The sequence below is a fragment of the Micromys minutus genome, assembly GCF_963924665.1.
Source record: "Micromys minutus genome assembly, chromosome: 1".
Lineage (NCBI taxonomy): Eukaryota > Metazoa > Chordata > Mammalia > Rodentia > Muridae > Micromys > Micromys minutus.
In genome coordinates this window covers 144,903,080-144,927,051 of record NC_137969.1, presented here as the reverse complement: position 1 = coordinate 144,927,051, position 23,972 = coordinate 144,903,080, and the positions used below count along the sequence as shown (strand labels likewise).

General features: G+C 44.4%; 1 pseudogene across 1 annotated transcript in view; it reads right to left on the bottom strand.

Moving 5' to 3' along the window:
• LOC308416321 (glyceraldehyde-3-phosphate dehydrogenase-like) overlaps positions 1 to 22,767 on the bottom strand; it is a 64,648-nt pseudogene extending 41,881 nt beyond the window's left edge. The window contains exon 1 of the transcript in view: positions 22,639 to 22,767. The product of the transcript in view is annotated as a glyceraldehyde-3-phosphate dehydrogenase-like (transcript). The remainder of the gene's footprint in view (positions 1 to 22,638) is intronic.
• Positions 22,768 to 23,972: the final 1,205 nt, after the last annotated feature.

Here is a 23,972-nt window from a genome sequence, read left to right as displayed (position 1 = left end):
TTCGTGGCTTGGGTATCAGAAAGATGTGAACTCATTTAAAACACTGGGAAATGTCCCTTCTGTTTCCATCCTGTGGCGTGATTTCAGAGTTAAAGTTCATTCTTCTTTGAAAGTCTGGTAGCATTCTGTTCTGCACCAACTGTCTGACCCTAGGCTCTTTTTGGTTGGGAGGTTATAGATCTATGTAAAGTGCTTATCTGATCTTGAAGTAACTGTGATAGATGGTATATATGAAGAAAATTATCCATTAAAATATTTTCCAGTTTGATGGTGTACATTTTTTAAAGCCTTTTTGATTCTTTTCATTTCCCCAGTGTCTGTCATTATGTCTCAGCTTTCATGTCTACTTTTAAAAATTATTTAATTTATTTATTCATTTTATATCCTGGTTGCAGCCTTTCCCTCCACCTCCCTACCTTCCTCCCAGTCCCAGCAACACAAATTTTTCCTCTCATTATCCCTTCCCTTTCTCCCCCCTGGATACCACCGGGACATCAAGTCACCATACAGCTTAGAGTATTCTCCTCCACTGAGGCCCAACCAGCAGTCCAGCTAGGGGAAGGGGACCCAATGACAGGAAACAAAGTTGGAGACAGACCAGCTCCAACTGTTAGGAGACCCACATGTAGACCAAGTTGCACATCTGCTACAAATGTGTAGCTGAACCCAGGTGCCCTTCTCCTTGGCTCCTTTTTCTTCTGATCGTTCTCTGTCACCCGCTTCAGGAAGCTGTCTCTGCTGTTCGAGTGCTTGATGTGCTCAATCCGCACATTGATCCTCTCGGCCAGAATCTTGCCCTTAACTTGCTTGTTTACGATGATGCACACGGCATGCTGGGTGACACTGTAGACTTGTCTGGTTTTCCCGTGGTGACACTTCCAGGGCATTCCTTTCTGAACAGTGCCCATTCCCTTGATGTCTACAGTATCACCCTTCTTGTAGATTCGCATGTGTGTGGCCAAAGGAACAACTCCATGTTTCCTAAAAGGCCTAGAGAACATAGAGCGAGTGCCTCTCCTCTTTCCGTTTGTGTTCGTCATGTTGGTGAGTTAACAGGAAGATGGCTGCTGCGGCTGGAAGAGTATGTCTAGTTTTATGTTGCAACCTTTGATGTACTTGGTTTTTTGTAAGGCAATAGGTATGGGTCTATTTACATTTGTGTACATGTAGACATCCAGTTAGACTAACACCATTTGTTGAAGACGTTTTCTCCCCATTGTATTATTTTGGCTCCTTTATCAAAGATCAAGTGACTGTAGGTGTTTGGGTTTATTTCTAGGTCTTCAGTTCTATTCCATTAATAGACCTGTCTGTTTTTATGTCAATGCCATGCGGTTTTTATTGCTATTGCTCTGTAGTGCAGCTTGAAATCAGGGATGATAATACCTTCAGAAGCTCTTTCATTTTACAGGATTGTTTTAGTTATCCTGGGTATTTTTTTCCAATATGAAGTTGAGAATTGCTCTTTCAATGTCTGCAAAGAATTGTGTTGGAATTTTGTTGGGACTTGCATTGAATCTGTCAATTGCTTTTGTTAAGGTGGCCATTTTTACTCTGTTAAATGGATCTCAGGGAACAGGGGGACTGGTTATGGAGGTGACTAACCTGGATACCCTTGGGGCCCCAGAAGGCTTCTTGGGGAGGCAGGAAGAGCCATGGGCCAGATGATGACAGCGTTGGCTGAGAGTCCAGAAAAGAAAGGACTGCTGGGACAGTTGACGCTGGTCAGCTGGAGCTCAGAACTTAGGAGTGATTCAGAAGAAACCAGCATCACTGAGGTGAAATTTGGGATGTGATTTATGAGATCACAACAAAGTTGTGTTCCAGAGAGAGCCACGGTTGTACCTTGTGCTGCAACTGCACTCGATAATGTGTAAGAATCACCCAGGTGGTACTGGTTTTGAAGGTATGATGTAGAAACAAAGTTTTTAGGGGCTCTGAGACTTTTTCAAAACACCCATTTTTGAGGACAAAATTTACTGGCTGACAGCCACAAGGTCTCATAGAAAAGTCCCAATATACATCACCATCATCATCATCATCCTAAACCCCTCAAAGGCTTTGAGAATGAATAAACAAGATTTTAAAAATGTAGAAAAGTTTTAGTAGACAGGTCAGAATAACCAGGCTATGCTGACCAAGCTGAGTTAAGACAAAACAAAAGTAACTGCCTGCCCCTCCCTGTACTGAATTCCAAGAAGAACTGTAAATTGTCAACAACCTTACTGCCAATTTTTTTTCTCCTCTTTCCTTCCCCCCTTCCTCTCCTCTTTCTGAAAATTATGCTGCTGCGTTGCTGACCAATCGTAATATAGTATTTCACCCCCTCATAAGAAGGTATAAAAGATTTATGCTTTTTAAGTTCCGGGTTGACTCTCTCTGTGAGGCTGAGCAATCCCACGCATGTCAAATTAAAATAAACCTTTTGATATTGCAGCGATCTATCATTCAGTTGTGTTCTGTGGGGCCGTGTACATAGGTGGAGACCTTGGGGGTCTTACAATAAAAGGGTCATGGAGAGCAGCTGAGGCTTTGTATTGTGAGAGACGAGGGAAGGCCATTGGTGAAGGTGCAGCCTTGGTTGAAGTTAATGACTCAGGACTGAAGGGGTCATACAAAGAAGCTGAAGCTTGGCACCACGAAGAGAGCCTATGAGAGGCTATTGGTGAAACCTAGTTGTAGTGGAACACCCCAATGTACTGGAGATGCCAATACCAGGGGAGGATCACCAAGAACAGCAGCAACAGTGAAATAGAGTCAACCAGTGTCTAGAGTGCTACAGCAGGCAGAACTCGACAAGTCACCCAAGTCCTTTGAAGGGGTGTAGAAGATAGTGTGTAGACCAAACGTTAAAGCAAGAAACTGTAACATTGAAGTTGTCTTGGAGACCCCAAGATGTTCAAGATGCCAGAGCTGTGGGATATTTGCTGAGGAAAGCTGCTAGCAGGAGAAGAACCAGCCAAAGAGAACTGTGCTGTAGTCAACAAAGCTGAAAAGTTGAAGATCTGAAAAGTGCTTTGACATCAGACATAGAGATGTAGAGTTTGGAGTTTTCCCAGCTGGGTTTTGGTCTTCTCTGTTCTAGTGCTTACTCACTATGACATTTTGGAATGGTACAGTACATCTTGTGATGTTTAAGGTATGTGATTTGCCTTTTGGTCTTGACTTTTAAGGGGATTACAGTTAAAAGATTGAATGAATCTCAGAAAAGACTTTGAAGTTTGGACTTTTAGCATTGTTGAGACTGCTGTAGACTAGGGGGACTTTTGAAGTTGGACTAAATGTATTTTTCATTATGCTATCTTTAGGTATGACCCCCATAGACTCACATGTTTGGACAAGCCCATGGGGCCATGGAGTGGAATATGGTGGTTTGGATATGCTTGGATCAGGGAGTGGTACTATTTTGAGATGTGGCCTTGTTGAAATAGGAGTGGTCTTGTTGAAGGAAGTGAGTCACTGTGGGTGTGGGCTTTAAGACCCTCATCCTAGCTGCTTGGCAGCCACTCTTCTCCTAGTGGCCTTCAAGTGAAGATGAGAAACTCTCAGTTTCTCCTGTACTGTGCCTGTCTGGAAGCTGCCATGCTCTCTTTTTGATGATAATGGACTGAACCTCTGCACCTGTAATCCCTCCTTAATTAAATGTCATTCTTATAAAAGTTGCTTTGGTCATGGTGTTTATTCACCACAGTAAAACCCTAACTAAGACAGATTCCCATCCTGGAACATTGGCCACTGGGAACAGTACACTCTTCAGATGGATTTAGAGCTCCACTGAATATAGTACCTTGAATGTTAGTCTGGTACCACCAACAAGATAAGGCTTATCTTGTGGAAATTCTCTGTGCACCTAGGGACAGAAAACTCTTTGTCTTCATGTCAGAGCCACAGAAGAAATTTCTACAGGTCACCTCTCCTCACCCTTTATCACAGCTGAGGTGAATGGAATAAGTCCAGGAGATGGAGGGGTCATAGGGAAGAAAGAACTGTACGTGAGTCTAGAGTGGCTGATGTCCTCCACACCTACTTCAGGTAGACTTAGTATTCAGGTCGTGAAGAATTTCTTTTTTATCCTGCTTTGGCAAAGCAGGATAGAGATTTGCTTTTTGTTTGAGGGGAAAAAAAAAGAACAGCCATCTCTCCCATTTTGGTGATGTGTTAGCTCCTGAGGAGAGAGGCAGCATTGTTTGCAAGGATTATGGTGGTTGCCCTGACAGCACATAATAACAGGACTTAAGAGATGTACTATGGGAAGGTGTATACCACTGCATACTGTTCTCAGCTGGGAGGAAGCCAGAGCTGGCTGCTACAAAGGTCAATGTCAGATTTAAATGCACCTTCTTTTTCTTGGCAATAATTTCCATAGCATTTTATTCACAAACATTAAATGGCTTGCTGTTTTTCACGAAAAACAGTCATTAACATTTTTATGTAGCTCTCATGGCTTATAATTATGTTGTTGTTTATATATGGACACTTTAAAAAGGTCTTACTGAGAAAAAAAACTACTCCTCTTTTTTTTTCTCCTGATAATGAGGAGATAAGAGGGTTGAATGATCCCACTTAGCAATGATTCTGAATAACTGTTTTTTTTTTTTTTTGTTCGTAACATGTGTAGAGGAAATTCTATTTAGAAAGGTCTGTTTGTCATTTTAAGCTGTTAAAAAAGAAAAGCAATTTTAACACTTAAAAAAGTATTATAGCTTATCCTGGATGCATATATGTAGATATACATGTGAACACGCATGTATGTATCCAGTTTAAATTATGTTTTTGTCATAATTTAATACATATATACATATATACATATATACATATATACATATATACATATACACATATACACATATACACATATACACATATACACATATACACATATACACATATACACATATACACATGTATACATGTATACATGTATACATATATACATATATACATATACACATATACACATATATACATATATACATATATACATATATATTGCATGAAGTAGAGAACTTATTCCTTCTATGATTGGAGTCCTTCCTTTAATAAAATCACCAGGAAAAGGAAACATGTATGACTAGAAGTACTCAGGAAAAAGGAGGCTGTTGTTCAGAACCCTGTCACCTTCCCTGCCTCTGGAAGGATCATTATGGTCCCTCTGTAGATCCCTGGCTTCTGAGAATCCCTCTTAGAACATAGTGGCCTACAGGGCAGGTTTCCCCTAAATCCCAAGTTCATTGTTGAAGCCCATAGCTTCAGGGTTCTCTGGGACAACAGAGAATGTGTCGGTTTGTGTTTGGGGATAGTCAGTGTACACCCTCTGCTTGCCTGTGGGTGTCCTGAGATCCCATACCAGCTGGGATTCTAGATCTAGTTGGAGACAAGACATCTGTAGTGGCAGCTGAGAAACAGAAAAGCAACAGAGAGAGCCTGAGTGTGAGGGGCAGTCCAGGGTCCACAGGGTCTTCCCACGGCAGTGAGGACACAGCCTAGAGCAATTGCTACTGAGATCAGGGAAGGTGGTGAGACCAGGAGTCTGCAAGGGGGAGCAGAGCCACTTGGAGGAAAAACTAAATTTCTACTATTTTATTCCTAAGGATTAATGTTTTCCATTCAAAAGTGTCTCAGGGAGACTGGAAAGATAGCCCAGTGGTTCAGAACACAGGTTTGTCTTGCAGAGGACCTGGGCTCAATTTTCAGCACCCATATAGTAGCTTACAACTGTCTATAACTCCAGTTCCCAGGGATCTGACACCCTTACACAGACATACTTAGTCTTAGTTAGGGTTTCCATTGTTGTGAAGAGAAACTGTGACCAAGGCAACAGTTTGTTGTAGGACAACAGTTAACTGGGGTTGGCTTACAGGTTCAGAAGTTTTGTCCATTATCATCTTGGCAGGAAGCATGGCAGCATCCGGGAAAACATGGTGCTGGAGAAGGAGCTGAGAATTTTGCACCTAGATCTGATTGAAGCCAGGAGAGACTGTCTCTGGCCAGACTTGAGGATACATAGGATATCTCAAAACCTCCCCCTCCCCATCCCCCCCTGCAGTGACATACTTCCTCCAACAAAGCCACGCCTCCTAACAGTACTACTCCTTATGGGCCAAGCATATTAAAATCACCACACATATGTATATAAAACACAAATGCGCTCTTGCTCTCCCCCTTGCCTTCCTCCCTTCCCTCCTCTCCTCCTTCCCTCCTCTCCTCCTTCCCTCCTCTCCTCCTTCCCTCCTCTCCTCCCTTCTCTCCTCTCCTCCTTCCTTCCTCTCCTCCTTCCCTCCTTTCCTCCTTCCCTCCTCTCCTCCCTTCTCTCCTCTCCTCCTTCCCTCCTCTCCTCCTTTCCTCCACTCCTCCCTTCTCTCCTCTCCTCCTTCTCTCCTCTCCTCCTTCCCTTTCTCCCTCTCTCTCCATGTGCTCATGGCTGGCCTCTATTCCTCTCTCTTTCTCTCTGCTTCTACTGCTCTCTTAACTCCCCCATGACCTAAATATCTATTCTGCACTAAACACACACACACACACACACACACACACACACACACACACACACAAATGCATATAAAATAAAAATAAATATGTTTTTAAAAAGTGTCTCAAAACAAAAACAAACCAAGGTAACAACAACAAAAATGACAGCCCTGCCTTAACTCAATGCAAAAATTCAATTCTGATTATTCAATGCTGAAATTCAACCTGTTGCCTAGGCAACAAATCCAAGATGCTACTGAGTAGTTTCATGTTCTACCTACTACTTCTGATTGCCACAGACCTAGGCAAGATTGGTAACCCCATCACATAAGATAGAAAAATACCCAAGACAGAATTGTGCTTTATTTTAATTATTTTTTAAAAAGATTTATTTATTTATTTCATGTATGTGAGTACACTGTCACTGTCTTCAGATACACCAGAAGAGGGCATTGGATCCCATTACAGATGGTTGTGAGCCACCATGTGGTTGGGAATTGAATCAGGACCTCTGGAAGAGCAGTCAGTGCTCTTAACCACTGAGTCATCTCTCCAGCCCTAATTAGTTATTTTTAAAAAGATTTGTTTTTTTATTTTAATTGAATGAGTGTTTAGCTGAGTGTATGTCTTTGTACCACATGCATGCCTAGTGCCTGGGGAGGCCAGAAGGGGACACAAGATCCCTTGGAACAAGAGTTACAGACAGTTCTAAGCCACCATGTAGGTGCTGGGAACTGAATTTGTGTTCTCCAAAAGAACAGCAAATGCTTTTAACTGCTCAACCATCTCTCTAGATCCACTGTTTTAATTAATTAGTCTTTTGTGATCCTGGAACTTAAACTCAGGGCCTCATTCATGATCGCAGGTCACGTATCTTCATCCTCTATTAAATGATGTAAAATGATGTAAGAACATAAAAATTGTTTATAAAATGAAACACTGTCAAGAAAACAAAAACAGCAGCCAACAGATTGGGAAAAGATCTTTATCAATCCCACATCTGATAGAGGTCTAATATCTAATATATACAAAGAACTCAAGAAGTTACAGTCCAGAGAATCAAACAATGCTACTAAAAATGGGGTACAGAGCTAAACAAAAAGTTCTCAATTGAGGAATATCGAATGGCTGAGAAACATCTAAGGAAGTGCTCGACATCATTAGCCATCAGGGAAATGCAAATCAAAACAACCCTGAGATTCCACCTCACACCAGTCAGAATGGCTAAGATCAAAAAACTCAGGTGGCAGCAGATGCTGGGGAGGATGTGGAGAAAGAGGATCACTTCTTCACTGTTGGTGGGGTTGTAAGCTGGTAGGTACAACCACTCTGGAAATCAGTCTGGTGATTCCTCGGAAAATTGGACATAGTACTACCCGAAGACCCAGTTATTCCTCGTCTGGGCATATACCCCAGAGATGCTCCAATATACAGCAAAGACACATGCACCACAATGTTCATAGCAGCCCTATTTATAATATTCAGATGCTGGAAAGAACCCAGATGTCCTTAAGTAAATGAATGGATACAAAATTTGTGATTTATTTACACAATGGAGTACTACTCAGGTATCAGAAACAATGACTTTATGAAATTCTTAAGAAAATGGATGCATCTAGAGAATATCATCCTGAGTGAGATAACCCAGGCACAAAAGAACAGACATAATATGCAGTCACTGATAATTGGATACTAACCTCAGAAAGTTCTGAACACCCCAGAAACAACTCACAGTTTATATGAAGTCCAAGAAAAAACAAAGGCCAAAAAAAAAAAAAAAAAAAAAAGAAATAAAATGAAAAACCATTATGCTTAATCTTTACACACCAAGAAAACTTTGACTATTTCCAGGTTACATCTTGTTTTACATGTAACTCATTGTAACTAGTAAGATCTTAATGCACACTATCAAACCTTTAAAAAAAATTAAGTACTGACAAAAATGTATTTGTATACTTTTATGCAAAAATGCTTAAAATCTGTACATTTATCTTTGTTTTTTAAAATAAAGTTGTTCAATTAAAAAAAATAAAAATAAAAAGTTAACTTAAAAAAATGGGGTCAGACTAGATAAAAGGGGGAAAAGGAGAAAGCCTGATGAATGCCAACATTAATTTCCCTCTGCTTCCTGACTTGCCCAGACACGAGCAAGAATTATCTCAGGGTCCTGCTTCCACAGCCCTGAGCCATCCCTGATAGGGTGTCCTTCCTGCTATGTTGAACTGTGCCTTCAGACTGTAAGAGATACAGCTCTCTTAAGTTGCCTCTCTCAGGTGTTTAGTCACAGTGACAGAAGAGCAATCATTACTCACTCAGTCCTCTATACTTCCTGCAGAGAACATAGCAATCTTTCCTTTCTTTTCTTTTCTTTTTTTTTCTTTTTGCTTTTTGAAGTATTCAGTACAGTCATCTTCCTGGTGATGTTCACCAGACTTTCTTCTTCCTCTCTGCCTAGCCACTGGAACAAGGACAGTTGGTACTTGTTGGAATTAAGTGCCCATTGATCATCATCAGTGGGGGTTAGAACAAAGTCAGGAGGGAGGGAAAAGGGATGTGGGCAAAGTCCTGGGCAGCAAACGACTGGAGGAGACAAGGCTGAATCCAGGACCAAGAGGATCCCAAAGAAGACCACTTTAAGGAAGGACTTGACACAAATTCAGAGACTGGTGCTGAGCAATGTGTCACTAGGCAAGAAAGAAGCCAATGGGCAGGGCACATCTGGGTTAAAGGTTCTCTGAGGAGCAGCTTACTGCAGAAAAACGGGCTTGTGAGTGGCTGCAGCTCTTGGCCAAGGTGGGGTCTGAGATGAAAAGAAGATTGCTGATGCCAATCACTGGGGCTCTCTGGAGGTTGTCATAGCTACCTACTTACTAGGAAGGAGGTGGGGCCTCAGGAAGGGCATTCATCACATAGGGATGCTGTGCCTTTTCCCTCCATGACTACACAGCTACTTGACTGGAGAAATAATCTCAGCCCATTTCTATACGGTAACAGAGGAGCACATGCAAGGTACAGTGGCCTGCAGTTGGAGAGAGAGAGAGAGAGAGAGAGAGAGAGAGAGAGAGAGAGAGAGAGAGAGAGAGAGAGAGAGAGGGAGAGAGCACACTATAGTCTCCTCCTCTAGTCATAGGCAAAAGTGTGTGTAGATGGAATTATCCAAGGAAAACCAGTTAAGGCACAGCATTTCCTTTGCTTTGCAGCTTGTCTTCCAGTCTGAGAGGTGTGGGCAACTATTGGTACAGTTCAGATAAGTATCCCTCAGACCTATGAGTTAAAGGTATGGTTTCTAGCCTGGAGCACCAGTGAGAGGCAGGTATGTCCTTGAGGAGTATGCAGTTGAGTTACAAGAACTAACCAACTAACTAACTACTAGCAAACTAACTAACCTAACCAAATAAATAAAATTGTGAGGCTGGAGAGATGGCTTAGCAGTGAAGAGCAATCATTTCTCAGTCATGAGGATCCCATCATCCAAACTCACAAACAGCTCGCTCTGACTCTAAGGTACCCCCACCCCCAAAAAAATCTTTAGAAAAATCGAACACACATAAGCACACACAGGCACACACACACATGCACACATACACAGGCACACACACACATGCAAGCACACACACAAATGCCATGTTTATGGTTTTTGGATTGGGCCACATTCACAGTTGTCCTTGGCAACATGAACCACAGCTGCAGAAGGAGGAGCTGGAGGAGGAAGCTGAGTGCTTGGAGCATTCTCTTAAAGGAGATAATGGGACTTCAGTTCCTTCTGTGTTTCACAGAAACCAAAGGTTGGCAGACCTTGTCTACGCCATGTTACTGCCACAATGTGTTGTTGCCGCAGATCCAAAGCACAGTCTAAATGACAATGGACTGACCGTGAAATTCTGAAGCTGGATAAACATTTCTTCCTTATAAGTTGATTCCTTTGGGTATTTTGTCATAGCAACAGAAAGCTAACATAATTTTCTCTTAGGAATGGAGATCTTTAAACAATCATGTTCCCTACTTCTCTCTCCAGAGATTAGAAGCCAACGATCTAGCCTGGAATTGATTGCCCCATTCGATAAAGAAACATTGCTTATGTTTCTAAGGGCTGGAGTCAGGGCTACAGATAGGACTATTGTAAGACTCTGCCCTTACAGGGCATGAGCTTCAGTTGGAGATGTATGTGTGTTTTAATAGTAATGTAAAAATACTCAGATCTTATAGAAGGTCTGACCTAGATGCCCAAGAACATAAAAAGAGAAAAGTTAGTTGTACTTATTTATGATGGACCGTGGAAGACTTGGATAATAAGGTGACTCATGAGCTGACTCTTGGGAGTGTCGCACAGGCAAAGGAGACAGTATTCATGCCAGGAGACAGGTAATTCTACCAATGGAGCTATGGAAAAAAACATGGAGTTTTCAGGGGAAATGGTAGCCTAGAGTCCAGGGGGCTTAGAAGTGGGAGAGAATGTGGCCGGACAGGTAGACTAGGAGAGTTGTTAAAGTCCTTCTGTCCCGTATTGAGACATTGGAATTATATTCGGCTGGCTACCCTAAAGAATGAGGACCCCCACTCGTCCTCAGTGTGATATGACTTTGAAAGAGGCTCTTGGGAACTAATTAGTCAGATGATTTTGTAAAGGTGCCATCTTTCCTAGAACCCAGTCATGTTGGCTCCCTGGGTTTAGATGTCAGTGTCCTACCTAGACTGTGAGAAATTCATAAATTAAAACCACCAAGCATTTGGTCCAGAAGAGGCAGGTTAGTTAGCTCAAAATTTGTGTGTGTGTGTGTGTGTTTATGTAATGCTGACGTTCTATTAAAGTATGTAGCTCTGGTATATAGAGTCAGTTGGTCTATGAGTCTCTATATTCTCTAAGTTGCATAAAGGTGAACAGTCTAACAGGGAAAGTATGGGACTGAGTCCTTTGGCTGATTCCTATCCAATGCTTGTTTTATGTGAAGCACTTTGGATGGTGTTGGGATTAAGATGGTGGCTAAGGCAGTACAGCCACCTCCCTTGTGCAGGCTGAGCTCCTCACGGGGATGAGAATAGTTCTGAACAGGATGCCTTCTGCTACCGAACCTACTGGGAGGGAATACAAAAAGGCCACGTGGCGAGTGAAGGGGCAGCATTCAGTGGGCTCTTAGGGAGGGGACCTTGAAATTGAGAAGCTAACAACAACAGAGAGACTTTGTGAGGACTTGGGGTGCAGGAAGGTACCCAGGGCTGGGAGTAACTAGGATAAAGACAGGGTAAGGAGTTGGGTGAGGAGAATTTTGGACCAGAACTGGATGGACGTCGGATATATTTTGAGGCTAAGGCTTCTGAAGGATGGACTGTAGGTTGAAGGGCATTTGTGTCTTTGGAAGTGGGTAGATAGTTTTTATGGAGGGAGAAAAGTCAACACGATTATTATGAAAATAAAATCATTGGGTTTTCCATGGCACAAAGCTCTTGCATTAGGCATGGGGCAGGCTAGGCTTTAAGCATATCGTATCCCTTTCTGCATTTTTAATCACCAGCACTTTTTCTCTATAGGAAAGAGCCGCTGTCAGATTCTGGGGCCACACTCCCTGGCTCTTACAAACAAACCCATCACACCCATTACAGAGAAGGAACCCTTGAGTTGTATGCTGGCCTACCCCATCAGATGGGATTTATCTGTTGTGTTTTTGTTTTTTCCCAGAAGCCCATGGGAAGCCCAGTTTCTAACCACACTGGGTGTCTGTCTTCAGGCACCCACATGCTTCCTTGATGTTGTCACCACTGGGTAATCAAAAGCTCTCCCAGTTTCAGTTTCCAGGATGCAAACAGCACTTTCTCTGAGGCATATTTGAGAGTTCTATCTAGTTTCTGACCCGTTCATAGGGCAGACCACTGGTGTTTTTCTATTCGTAGGAGATGCCACATCTCATGCATCAATAAGTGACCTTGCTCAGCAGGTAAAGTGGAAAAAAATGTGTTTTATTTTTAAGTATCTTCTGGGTATTTTGTAGAATGTTTTGTTTTGCCAAAGGCCTTAGTTGACAGTGAAAACATGTATTAGGGCCTGTTTGCTTAGGAAACCTAGGATTAGAGACCACATAGGGCCCTCTGCTGGAGAACATTTTGCTCTCAGAACCCCCTCCCCAGTTCCCCGTTTTAAAGAACCCAGTTTTCCCGGATGTAAGTGCTGGCTGGAGTGGCCTTATCAGCTTCCGCCACTGTCACTCACATCATTTGATTTTCTGGTGTCTGGAGAGGTCGAATTCTACGACATTTAAGATTCTGGAGGGAGCGGTAGGCAGTATCGATTGTCCAGGAACAGGGATCAGTGTTCCACTGTGTGTGCATGTGAGTTTGTATGTATGTGCACATGCACTTACATATGTACATGTGTTTATATGTGTGTTTATGCATGTGCATATGCGTAAATATGCAGTTGTGTGCTTTTTTTCAAAAAAAAGATTTATTAATTATGTATACAGCATTCTGCCTGCAGGTATGCCTGAAGAGGGCATCAGATCTCACCATAGATGGTTCTGAGCTACCACGTGGTTGCTGGGAATTGAACTCAGGACCTCCGAAAGAGCAGCCAGTGTTCTTAACCATTGAGCTATCTTTCCAGCCCCAGTTGTGTGTGCTTATGTGCATTTGTGTGCATGTGGTTGTGACTGTGTGTGTTTCTGGGTGTATGTGTGTGTGTTATGTGAGCACATGGGTTTGCATGCATGAGCATTTATTTTTGTGTGTATGTGTGCACGCATCCATCTCTGTGGATATTTACCTACCCTTTGGGTGAGTGAGTGAGGAGAAATCAGGTCATTTTAATCTGTCTCTAGAGGACTTTATTCTCTAAGTGTTCAGGCCTCAACAGGTATGTTTTCCTTTATCACCTCTTGTCTTCTGACAGTGCTCAGAAATCTATGACTAAGAAAGTTACATCCCGAGGTGGGCGGAGCTAGGCCTCTCAGCTTAAATCTACATTCCGGTGAACACTGATGCCCATTAGCGTAGAAGTTTCTTCAAGCAGTTGGACCGTAAAGGAATCATTAATAATCCATAGTCACATCTCCGTCTGTGATCGCTAGGGGCTAGTGGGAAATGTTTGAGGGTTAAGCCAGTGTCTGGGAAAAGCTCAGCGCTCTTACCCTTGGTATACATAAATCTGGTTACATGTATTGCCTTTTACCTAGGGAAATCAAAATGCTGTGCTCTCAGCAGGCCCCAGATGAGGAGCCTCTTTCAATATCTGTTTACTTTGGGGATGGAGCAGCTGCTCATAAAGCAATTTACATTCAACAGGTGCCCCATGGCTCTGCCTAATTGGTCTGAGAGTCATAGTGGAGAGTTGGGCCACAGGTGATGCCAGAGAAATGGCAGCCGATATGGGTTTTCAGACTTTCCCTGGCTGTGGCTGTTGACTTGATTTGCATTTAGCTTGTCACTGGGACTGCATTTTAATTCTGAATGCCACCTGCTTTATGGCTATGTGGGGAGTGGGGAGCGAGTCTCCACAGCCCGGGTACTAATTTTTCTTTTGGGTTAATGCAGTTTTACACGGTAGTTGGTTTTTGAAAGTTGGAGCTTGAGATACTTATTAAAGTGACAGGAACTGGAGAACAAATGAAATTGTAATTAAATGGCTGACACAGTGAGATTCGACAAACCAGCCTTCTCCCCAGTCTTAGAGTTCTGCGTGCCCTGAGATGTTATCTTCAAAGCTAGAAACAGCAGCAACAGACCCTGCCTACGGTTTTCCATAGTAAAGTTTCTTTTGGACCCAAGTTTTATCAGTCAGTGAATTGAGAAATGCTTACAGGTCTCAACTATGCCCTTAAACCTGTGCTAGGAAGTCCGGTGCTCCTTGTCCCCCAGTGTGATAATGCAGTAAAGGTGGTTTGTTGGTTTAGAAGGGTTCAGTCTCAGGCAGTTCATACAGCTGGAAACGAGCTCAACCTGGATTATACAAGGATTTATAATGGCAGTTAGAGAAGAGCCAGCACTCCTCAGGAGCTGTGAAACCGATTCCCCTCTGCCAAAAGAAGTCCCTCCCCTTACCTCGGGGGGGGGGGGGGGGGGGGGGGCAAATGGCTACCTGTGGCGCCTACCAAAACTCACCAGGGTCCAGATTTCCTTGGTGTCACTGTATGTACCTGCTATACATTATCCTATACATTACCCTATACATTATCAGCTAGCTTCCAGGCCCTTCCTCCAGCTACTGTTCCTTATAGTTCATAGGATTTGAGCGCCTGTTCTCCGTATTCCCACTCATGTTTGCCCATCTCTTTCACATTCTCTATTCTCTTAGTCTTTCACTTCCTCTCTTTCCCTCATTCCCCACACCGTGTCTCCTCTGCTAAGCTGTCTTCATCTCTTGGGGTGTTACTATTGTAACTACTGTCCCCAGCTTCTTTAGTGTGTGTTTTATAAAAAAAAACAAGAGAAGCCAGGGATATGTTTGGTGTGAGGGTGCCTCTTGGGGCCCAGGCTGAGGTATCCCTTCCCCCTGAGGAACCAGCCACAGGATGGTATAGCATAAAATAAAGTTTATTCGGGGCATGGGGAGGGGAGTTGAAGGAGGAGTAGAGACAGAGAAAGGCAGAGAGAGAGAGAGAGAGAGAGAGAGAGAGAGAGAGAGAGAGAGAGAGAGAGAGGGGGAGGGAGTGAGTAGGGGAGGAATAGAGGAGTAGAGGTGGACTATTACCACATAGAGAGTGGGGGAAGGAGAGGGTAAGGGAACAGAGCAAGAGGAAAAGAAAAGGGGGGGGGGAGAATGAGGAGGGGGCAAGCAAGCAGCCCCTTTTATAGCAAGTCAGGCTGTTGCCAGGTAACTGTGGGGTGGAGCCTAAATGAAATGCCAACACTTGGGCTGGAGAGATGGCTCAGCAATGACTGTTCTTCCAGAGGTCCTGAGTTCAAATCTCAGCAACCACATGGTGGCTCACAACCATCTGTAATGGGATCTGGTGTCCTTTTACTGGTGTGTCTGAAGATAGTGACAGTGTGCTCACATACATAAAATAAATAAATATTAAAAAAATTGCCAACACTTAGTCTTACCCACTCCCATTCTGCCTCCTGGTCTCTCTGCTCTAGACTCTTCTAGATGTCTCTGGGTATTTTCTTTCTCTTATTCACAACAACTCAACACCCACCATCCAATAATGGAGCAGTCATGTTGGTGGGTTCTTTATTGTACCCCTTGCACACAGTGACATAAAATATTGCAATTACATTGGAAACTTCTAGAGTTTGTTTGTCTTGCTTAGAAAAAAATTTCAACCAAAGATGTCTGTGTTAAATAATATCACACAACCCCTAGTTTGGGTGTGTGTGTGTGTGTGTGTGTGTAAGTGCATAAATCAGCAGACAACATTAGTGTCAGTTCCTACCTTCACTTTATCTGATACATATTCCTCGTTGGTTTTTCTGCTGTGTATGCCTGGTGAGCTGACCTGTGAACTGGGAATTCTCCATTTCCATCTCTTATCTCCTGCTAGGAGCACTGGAGTTATGGATGCTTCCTTTATAAATCAAGTTTTTACATGAGTTCTGGAAATCTGAAAATATGTTCTACTGAGACATCTCCACAGTTCTTATGTGTCTGTCTGTTTTACCCTCTGCCTGTAGTGGATAATTCTCTAGCTTTCCTTATAACTGGAAGTGACCGTGTGTCTCGGTTGCCATCAGTGGGGTGGAGTGGGAGGTCCTGGGCAATGGGGTGAACTAAGAGAGCCACTTGACTTAGTCACCTCTGGCTGTAGAATAAAATACCCCAGAGTGGGTGGCTTAAGCAATGCAAATTTGTTTTCATGGTTCTGAAATCTGGGAGATCTAAGAAAAGGTCTGATATCTGGTGGGTACCTTTAACTAACCTGTACACAACTGACTTTCTTTTTGCTCCTTCTTGAAGTGGCTAGAGGTTGAGAGAAAGGGCAGGCACCTTTATGTCTTCTTTTATAAATACACTAAGCTCATGCTAAGGAGTCTGTCTTCATGGTCTAATTACCTTTAGGAAGTCATCTCCACCCAATGAAGGAGCTAGAGAAAGGACTGAAGGAACTAAAAGGGTCTGCAACTCTATAGGAACAAAATTATCAACTAACCAAACCCACCACAGCTCCCAGGGATTAAAACACCAACCAATGAGTTCACATGGAGAGACCCATGGCCCCAGGTCCATATGCAGCAGAGGATAGCATTTTCTGGCATCAATGAGAGGAGAGGCCTTTGGTCCAGTGAAGGCATGTTTTTCCAGTGTGGGGCAACGCCAAGGTGCTGAGGTGGGAGAGGGTAGTTAGGAGAGGGAGCACCTTCATGGAGGCAGTGGGGAAGGAGATAACATCTGAAATGTATATGCAGAGAATATCCAATTAAAGAAGAAAAAAAAAAAGAGGTCATCTCCAAATATTACCATCCTGGGCTTTATCATTTGCCATCTGAGGATAAACATTCGGTCCATAGTATTTATTCAAACTTCTCATGTTACAATAAATATGCTGAGATGCAATATGAAGTAATCACTGTGCTGAATTGTAGTGTTAACTAAGCTATGGCAGGTTCCTAGGAGCCAGTTTGTTAGCTCCTGCGAGTAGGGGACCAGCCGCATCATAGTCAGCCGCAGTGAATTTACACATGATCTATTGTCAGTGAGTTCAGGGATTGGGTTTTGAATGATTCGTCTTCTGGCTTTAAGGAAATGAGAACAAACTTAAGGTTGTCTGTTGCAGTAATTATTGAAAGGATGGCTTAACCTTTTATCAGCCCCCATGGTCTCACTCGGCGGACGCTGGTTTAGATCTAGTGTGGAGCCGAACGCTCCGACTCTGTCTCACGGTCCGCAAGCCGAGTGAGACAGCAGAGACTGATAAAAGGTTAAACCCTTTTCTTATCTGCTGTGCCCATTCTCCTTCAGTCCTCTATTCATGTCCTGCTGCTTCTTTGAGGGATGTGAAAGCCATGGTGGTTGTACTTATCTGAGCATTAGGGCCATCCCGACAGAAAAGCCTGCACGCTCCTATGTTGGTTAGTACCGTCAATCTCACTGAACCTCAGGAGATAATTAAAACACATTTCAGTGTGCTTGTATGAGGACATGTCCAGAGAGGATTGATGAATGGGAGAGCAACTGATGGGGAAAGACCTACCTCAAAGGCGGGTAGCCTCCAGGCCTGGGCAGAATAGAAATGGCAACAGAGAAAGTCTGCAAATGACAGTACCATCCGCCCAGGCCTTCTGTGCTGCGGTTGCTGCCTATAGACCGCAGACTCCAGACTTTTCAGCCTTGCAGTATGAACTAACACCAGCAGCTCTCAGGAAGCGTTCTATATCTTTACACATGCCCAGTGCAACACCATTGGCCTGCGTTATTCTAAGGTTCTAGCTAGCTTCATGATCTTAAGTGGCTTCTGTGTTGTTCAGATGGCCACTACTAGGCTACCCAGCCCCTATCATGTAAGCCAATGAATGGGTCCCCTCTCATAATTTTATGGAATTATGCTGGTTCTAGTCTCCTTTTGCTTGCTGTGGTAAAACACTCCAATCAAAAGCAACATCAGGGAGGAAACCTGTGCTCTTCGGATTACTTTTCCAGGCTAGACTGTCATTGAGGGAAATCCAGGTAGGAACTCAAGCAGGTACTTGATGCAGAAACTATGGAGGATTGGCACCTTCTGGCTCACTCTCTGCCTCATGCTTGGCCAGGTTTCTTACACAGCCCTGGGGATGCTGAATGGTGCCACCTGCAGTGGCTGGGCCCTCCTACATCAATTAAAAATCAAGATTATGTCCACAAATGTGTGCACAGACCAGCCTCATAAAGATAAAGATAATCACTCAATTGAGACTCCCCGACCCCCAGGTGATTCTAGGCTGTGTTGAATTGATAAGTATGACACATAATACTAATCAGGACAATGGTTTTTTAGTGACTTTCTTCTTTGTTACTTTGAAACCTTGTTTCTTTGTTTCTTCCTTCCTCCTTCTTCTTTTTAAAGAGAAGAAAGTGATAATTTTCTTTGGATACAATGTTAAGATGTGGATACTACACCTTTTATCATCACTTCAGAGACATGAGCTGGAGCCAGAGGAGCTCAGTAGCTATGAGAATATCCTTCTCTTGCTGAGGATCAGAATTGAATTCTCAGTAGTCATATAAGATGGCTAACAACCACCTGTAACTCCATCTCCAGGGGACTGATGTAAAAAACAAAGTTTTTAGGGGCTCTGAGACTTTTCCAAAACACTTCATTCTTAGAATGGGAGACCCGAAAGACACAGAAATGGTTAAAGTCAGAGACTTTCCAGTCATCCCAAGGCTATGAGATCCCACCTCTGCCTGACAAATAAAAACAATGGCCCAGAGTAATTCTCAGAAAAAAACCACAGAGTATACTGACTGACAGCCACCTGGCTTTCTAGGAAGCCCTAGATAGGGTCCTGACAAATGTCATAGTTAGTTCATGCTCTAATCACCCAATTCTGAGAAACAAAACAAGGACAAAACCTCTCAAAGTTTTGAAATATATAAACAAGGTTCTTAAAATGTAAAAACAAAGTTTTAGTGGACAGGTCAAGCTATACTGACCAAGCTGAGTTAAGACAAAACAAAAATGGCTGCTTTAGGAACAGTTCCCCTACCCTCCCTGTACTGATTTCCAAGGAGAATACATATTGTCAACAACCTTACTGCCAAAGTTTCTCCCCATTTCCTTCCCCTTCCTCTCCTCTTTCTAAAAATTATACTGCTGACCAATGGTAAAATAGCAGTTCACCCCCCTCACAAAAAAGTATAAAAGATGTGTGCTTTTTGAGTTCGGGGTTGACTCTCCCTGTGAGGATGAACAACCCCAGGTACATGGAACAAAAACCTTGTTACTGCAGTCTATTGTGTTCTGTGGGTCGTGCTCCTGAGGCTTTACAACAGGACCTGATACCTTTGGCTTCCATAGGTGCCCATATTCATGCTGACATACTCACACACAAACATATACATAATTAAAAAGAAATAAATCTTTTCAAAAGAGGCAAGTCATGAGCTAGTTTCTCTCTTTCTGATCTGATACCTCAGGTCTAATTGGATATTTCTGATATAGATATATTGGATATATTTTGCTACATTCACTTATTTCTTTATGTAGTCAGTAAATATTAGGAAAACCAATCTATGTGAAGGAGATGTTTCTTGGTAAGGGGTTATGTTACTGATGCCTGTATTTTTTGGCTATTAGGTTTCAAAACTGAGCAAAGACAATTAGTACAGCAAGAAACTATATTAGATCAGTAGTAGATTTGTGATATGATGTTTTCATGATTAGCTTCCTTTGTCAAACTGTGCTGCATGGCATGTTAAAGTACTTAGTGGCCACCGAGTGCACTCAAGTGGGCAGTCAGCCCATATCGAGAATGTCGATGATGATGGTGGTGGTGGTGATGATGATGGTGATGATACTGACCGGGATGAGGGAGCCGCAGCACCTTGCAATTTGTGGCAAACAATGGAAATTACACAGCACGGGTTGTTGATAGTGACTTCCCGGCAAGTGCCTGAAAAGGATAATTAACTGGAGAGGTTGCGGCAGCATATCTTGGTAACAGGCAACCTTTAATTCAGCTCAGCTGTGGCAGTCAGTGTGGTGTCTGGAATAAACCATTAACTGTATGAATTATGGTGTTCCATGGCCATTATAAGTCTCTGAAGGGGGGACATCTTGGGAGAAGAATACCTGTGGAGGCTTTTTGAAAGAGATCAGTGTGGTAATGGGGACCGAATGGGGTCAGCTGTTTGCTTCTATTGCCATGAGGCTGTATCTGCTGCATCATGATGGTCCCAGCAGTCTTACTGTGGTTTCGGGTAGTCAGATAGATACTCTGAGGCCCAACTCCAGTACAAAGGAAGGATAGCTGTTGGGATTCTGTAAACCCCACCTCTCAGTTACCTAGTAACAGCCAGGTATACCCCACCCCTCAATTACCCAACAGTGGCCAGGTATGCTCCGCCCCAGTGACCTGACACTATAAAAGGGGCTGCTTGCCCCCTCCTCTCTCTCTTGCTCTTGTGCTCTTGCAGCCTTGCTCTCCCCTTTCCCTTCCCCCCCTCTGTCCCACGTGCTCATGGCCGGCCTCTACTCCTCTACTTCTCTATCTCTCTCTCTCTCTCTCTCTCTCTCTCTCTCTCTCTCTCTCTCTCTCTGCCTCTACCACCCTCTTAACCCTCCCATGACCTGAATAAACTCTATTCTGTACTATACTGTTGTGTGGCTGGTCCCTCAGGGAAGGGATTCCTAACATGGACCCCTCAGAGGCATCTCCCTTGCCCTCAGGCCTCGCCGCACCTCCATGGGCCATATGCCCCCCACTCTCTTCATCCTTCCCCTAACATTGGTGCCGTGACTCGGATCGTCATCTTTTCCTAACATTGGTGCCCCATGTGAGGAGGTTAGATTTCCTCACGACCAGATAATCTTTTTCCTTTCCGTGACTTTTAACAACCTTGGATTGGTGCCAGCGCGACTCAAGAAAATGCAGGTTCGCATCCCGATGCTCACTATCCCAAGACCCGGTAAGCTCCCTCCCCACATGGGTCAGAGTAAGCATCCAAGAGGTCCCAGGGAAGTGTTCCTAAACTACCCCTGAGGACAGACCCTCATTCTAGGACTTTTGCTCTTGGGACCCCCCTCCTCTTTTTACTAGACCCAGGCCGGGCCTGGATCTCATTCTGGAGCACCGCCTCCAAGGAGCGCTGCCTCCGCTTTAACCCCATTGCCGACTCTCACCCATGGGCTGCCTCCGTGGAGCACAGCCTCCGAGTTTTGCGCCCCCATGGCAGCTGTACCTTCCCTCACCCATGTGATTGTTTTCACTGCCTTTGTCCCTATTTCCTGGGATGCTTTAGCTTAATTTACAGTGATCAGAAACCAATAAACTGCACTCCCTTCCTAGCTATCTGTTCTGTGTGAAGGTCTGGCCCTGCTCCTAGCCTCTGCTTGAGACTGTTTGCTAGACCTAGCTGTTCCCATCCCACGTGTGCTTTCTCCATCCTGGTCTCTGTCCCAGACTCTTTGTCCGCTGGGACCCAGTGGGCAGGCATCTGGTCCTGCGGAAGGTTCAGCCTTGGTTGCTTGGGCCTGCAGCAGGAATCCGGAGCTAGTAGAGCCTGCCAGTAGGTGGGCTTCCTGAAAGGAGCAGCAGCCAGCAACACGGCTCCCGCAGGAGCTTCAGAGCAGGCTGATGTGCTGTGGGCCTAGTGCCCCAGGCTCCGGCCGCTTGGGCAGCGAGCAGAAGGGTGGCGATTGGGTTTCTGCAGGGACCCTGGCCCTGCTGGCAGTCCCTAGGGAAACCGTGAAAGCAGGCCTCCTAGTAAGCAGCCGCCTGCCTAGCAGATCACACATGTGGTCCCCTGCCATGGTGGCAGCACAGGTACTCCCCGCCCACCGAGGGGTGGGGTGGTGCGCCCCCTGGCCGGAACCACTAGCCTTGCTCTGCTGCCACAGTACCAAACCCCCTTCCTGTATGTGAGTGCCTCCAGTGCCCCAACTGCACTTTCTCACCTGTGTGCAATAGTGCCTTTCTCGTGCATGTTTTGTTTCCCTTTATTTCAATCTTATTCTGCCTGCTAGATTAAAGTTTTATTTATTCTAAGCCAGATTTCAGACTGCATTGACAGCTAAGGTAACTGCAGTTTAACAACTAAAAAAAAACCAGATTTCTATTTTCTAACAAGTAGCTCAGATATATGGTTACTTTCTTACATAACTCTGGTTCCATTAATGCTTCAAGTTTCCTCTTGCTAAACTTCCTTTTCCACTACATATAATTCTTGCTCCTTCTGCTCCATAAAGGCTCATCTTAAAAATGTTTATGTTGTTAACTCATGTTGTTATCTCTTATAAACTTATAAGCTACAGGAAACCCAATCAGATCTACCTCCAATAGACCAAATAAGACTCCACCCAGATAAGTACATCTGCCTAAAGCTCACTACCTATTCTAAAAGGTGGGATTCCTCTAGATTTCAAATGCGGGTTCCAAATGTACATCTAAAATTTTTCTTTCTTTACTGAGATAGTTAAGCCAAACCCGCATAGGGACCTAGATTTTCTTGCGACCAGTCCTTGCCGGCCACCCCGGCCCACCCCATCGGGCTCGGCATAGCCTTGGCTGCATGGCTGGCACTGCGGTTGCCTATTCCTCTTAACCGACACCACTGCCTCCAGTTCCCGTACTGTCTCTCGTTCTGCTGACTGCCGCAGTGACCGTCTCCCTGCCGCCGCTGCTGCTGCTACCGCTGCCGCCACCATGTGCCACAGCTGCCTCCCCGTCTGCTGCCATGGCTGATCTGCCAACAGCTGCCCGACTCACAGACTTCCAACACGTGAGTTGTCGCCATTACTGAAGCTATAGACACTTTCTGGCCACTGCTCCGCCACGTGTGCCAATAGCTCCTGCCACGTGGGCCGCTGAGATAGATCAGCCACACACCACACGGTTTCACTTTTCCTGATACCAGATCTTGGCTAAGATTCCCGCACAAACATCGGCAAATTGGTAGAGATTGTCACTCCATTTGGCAGAGAAAATCACCAATTTCCTTAAAAAGGCCTGGCCAGCCTTTGTGGGCAAAGAGGGTTACTTCTCTATAGCCACAGTTTTGAGACAGACATTGACCATTGGGAAGGTCCCGTCGGGAGTGCCTTTCACTCTTTATCCCTTTCCCCCAGGGCTCTAAGCAGCCGGTTCACTCAGCTGAAGACCAGGCCTGGTGAGGGCACTCTCTGCCAGATCCGGGATCTGGCGAAGCCACCAGGAGTCCGAGTGACGACTCGCGACCCCTGCGCATAGGTGAAACTTTTCTACCGAGTTTCATTCACTGGGACGCTGGATTGGATGGCTCCGTAGCCCCTCCCTGTACCTTCCCAATGGGCAACTCAATGTCTCAAAACGGGTCACCAGGCTCCCCACTGGGATGTCTCCTGGAAAATTCCAAATCTCTAACACTGACACCTCAGCTAAAGACATCTAAATTGGTACACCTCTACAACAATGTTTGGACTCAGTATCCACTAGATAATGACTCAAAATGGCACCCTAGACTCATTAATTTTATGAGACCTTCACTCATACTGCCAAAGATCTGGTAAATGGAAAGAGGTTCCCTGTGTACAGGCATTTGTTTATCTCCGCTCTAATCCTTCTCTGTGTTCTTATAACCCCACCCACCGCCTTTTAGCAATGAGGCAATAAGGCAGATGACACCACAGCTCTCGATCCAGCCAACGAGCCATCGCTGCATCCAAACCTCTACCTCAGCTTCTACTCATGTCATTCTAAGCTTTTCAAAACTCCCCTCCACATCCACTCACATGTGGACGTGGACACGCCACCCGGCCTCAAGCACCATTGCCAGTTCCCCTTTCCTCCCTATCTGTCCTCTTCTGCACCACAATCTTATAGTCTGATGTTCCATGCTTTACTGTGAGTTTCACTAATAATTTACTTCCTGAGGAAAGCCAGCGAGTTTGGGAGCAGAAAAAATG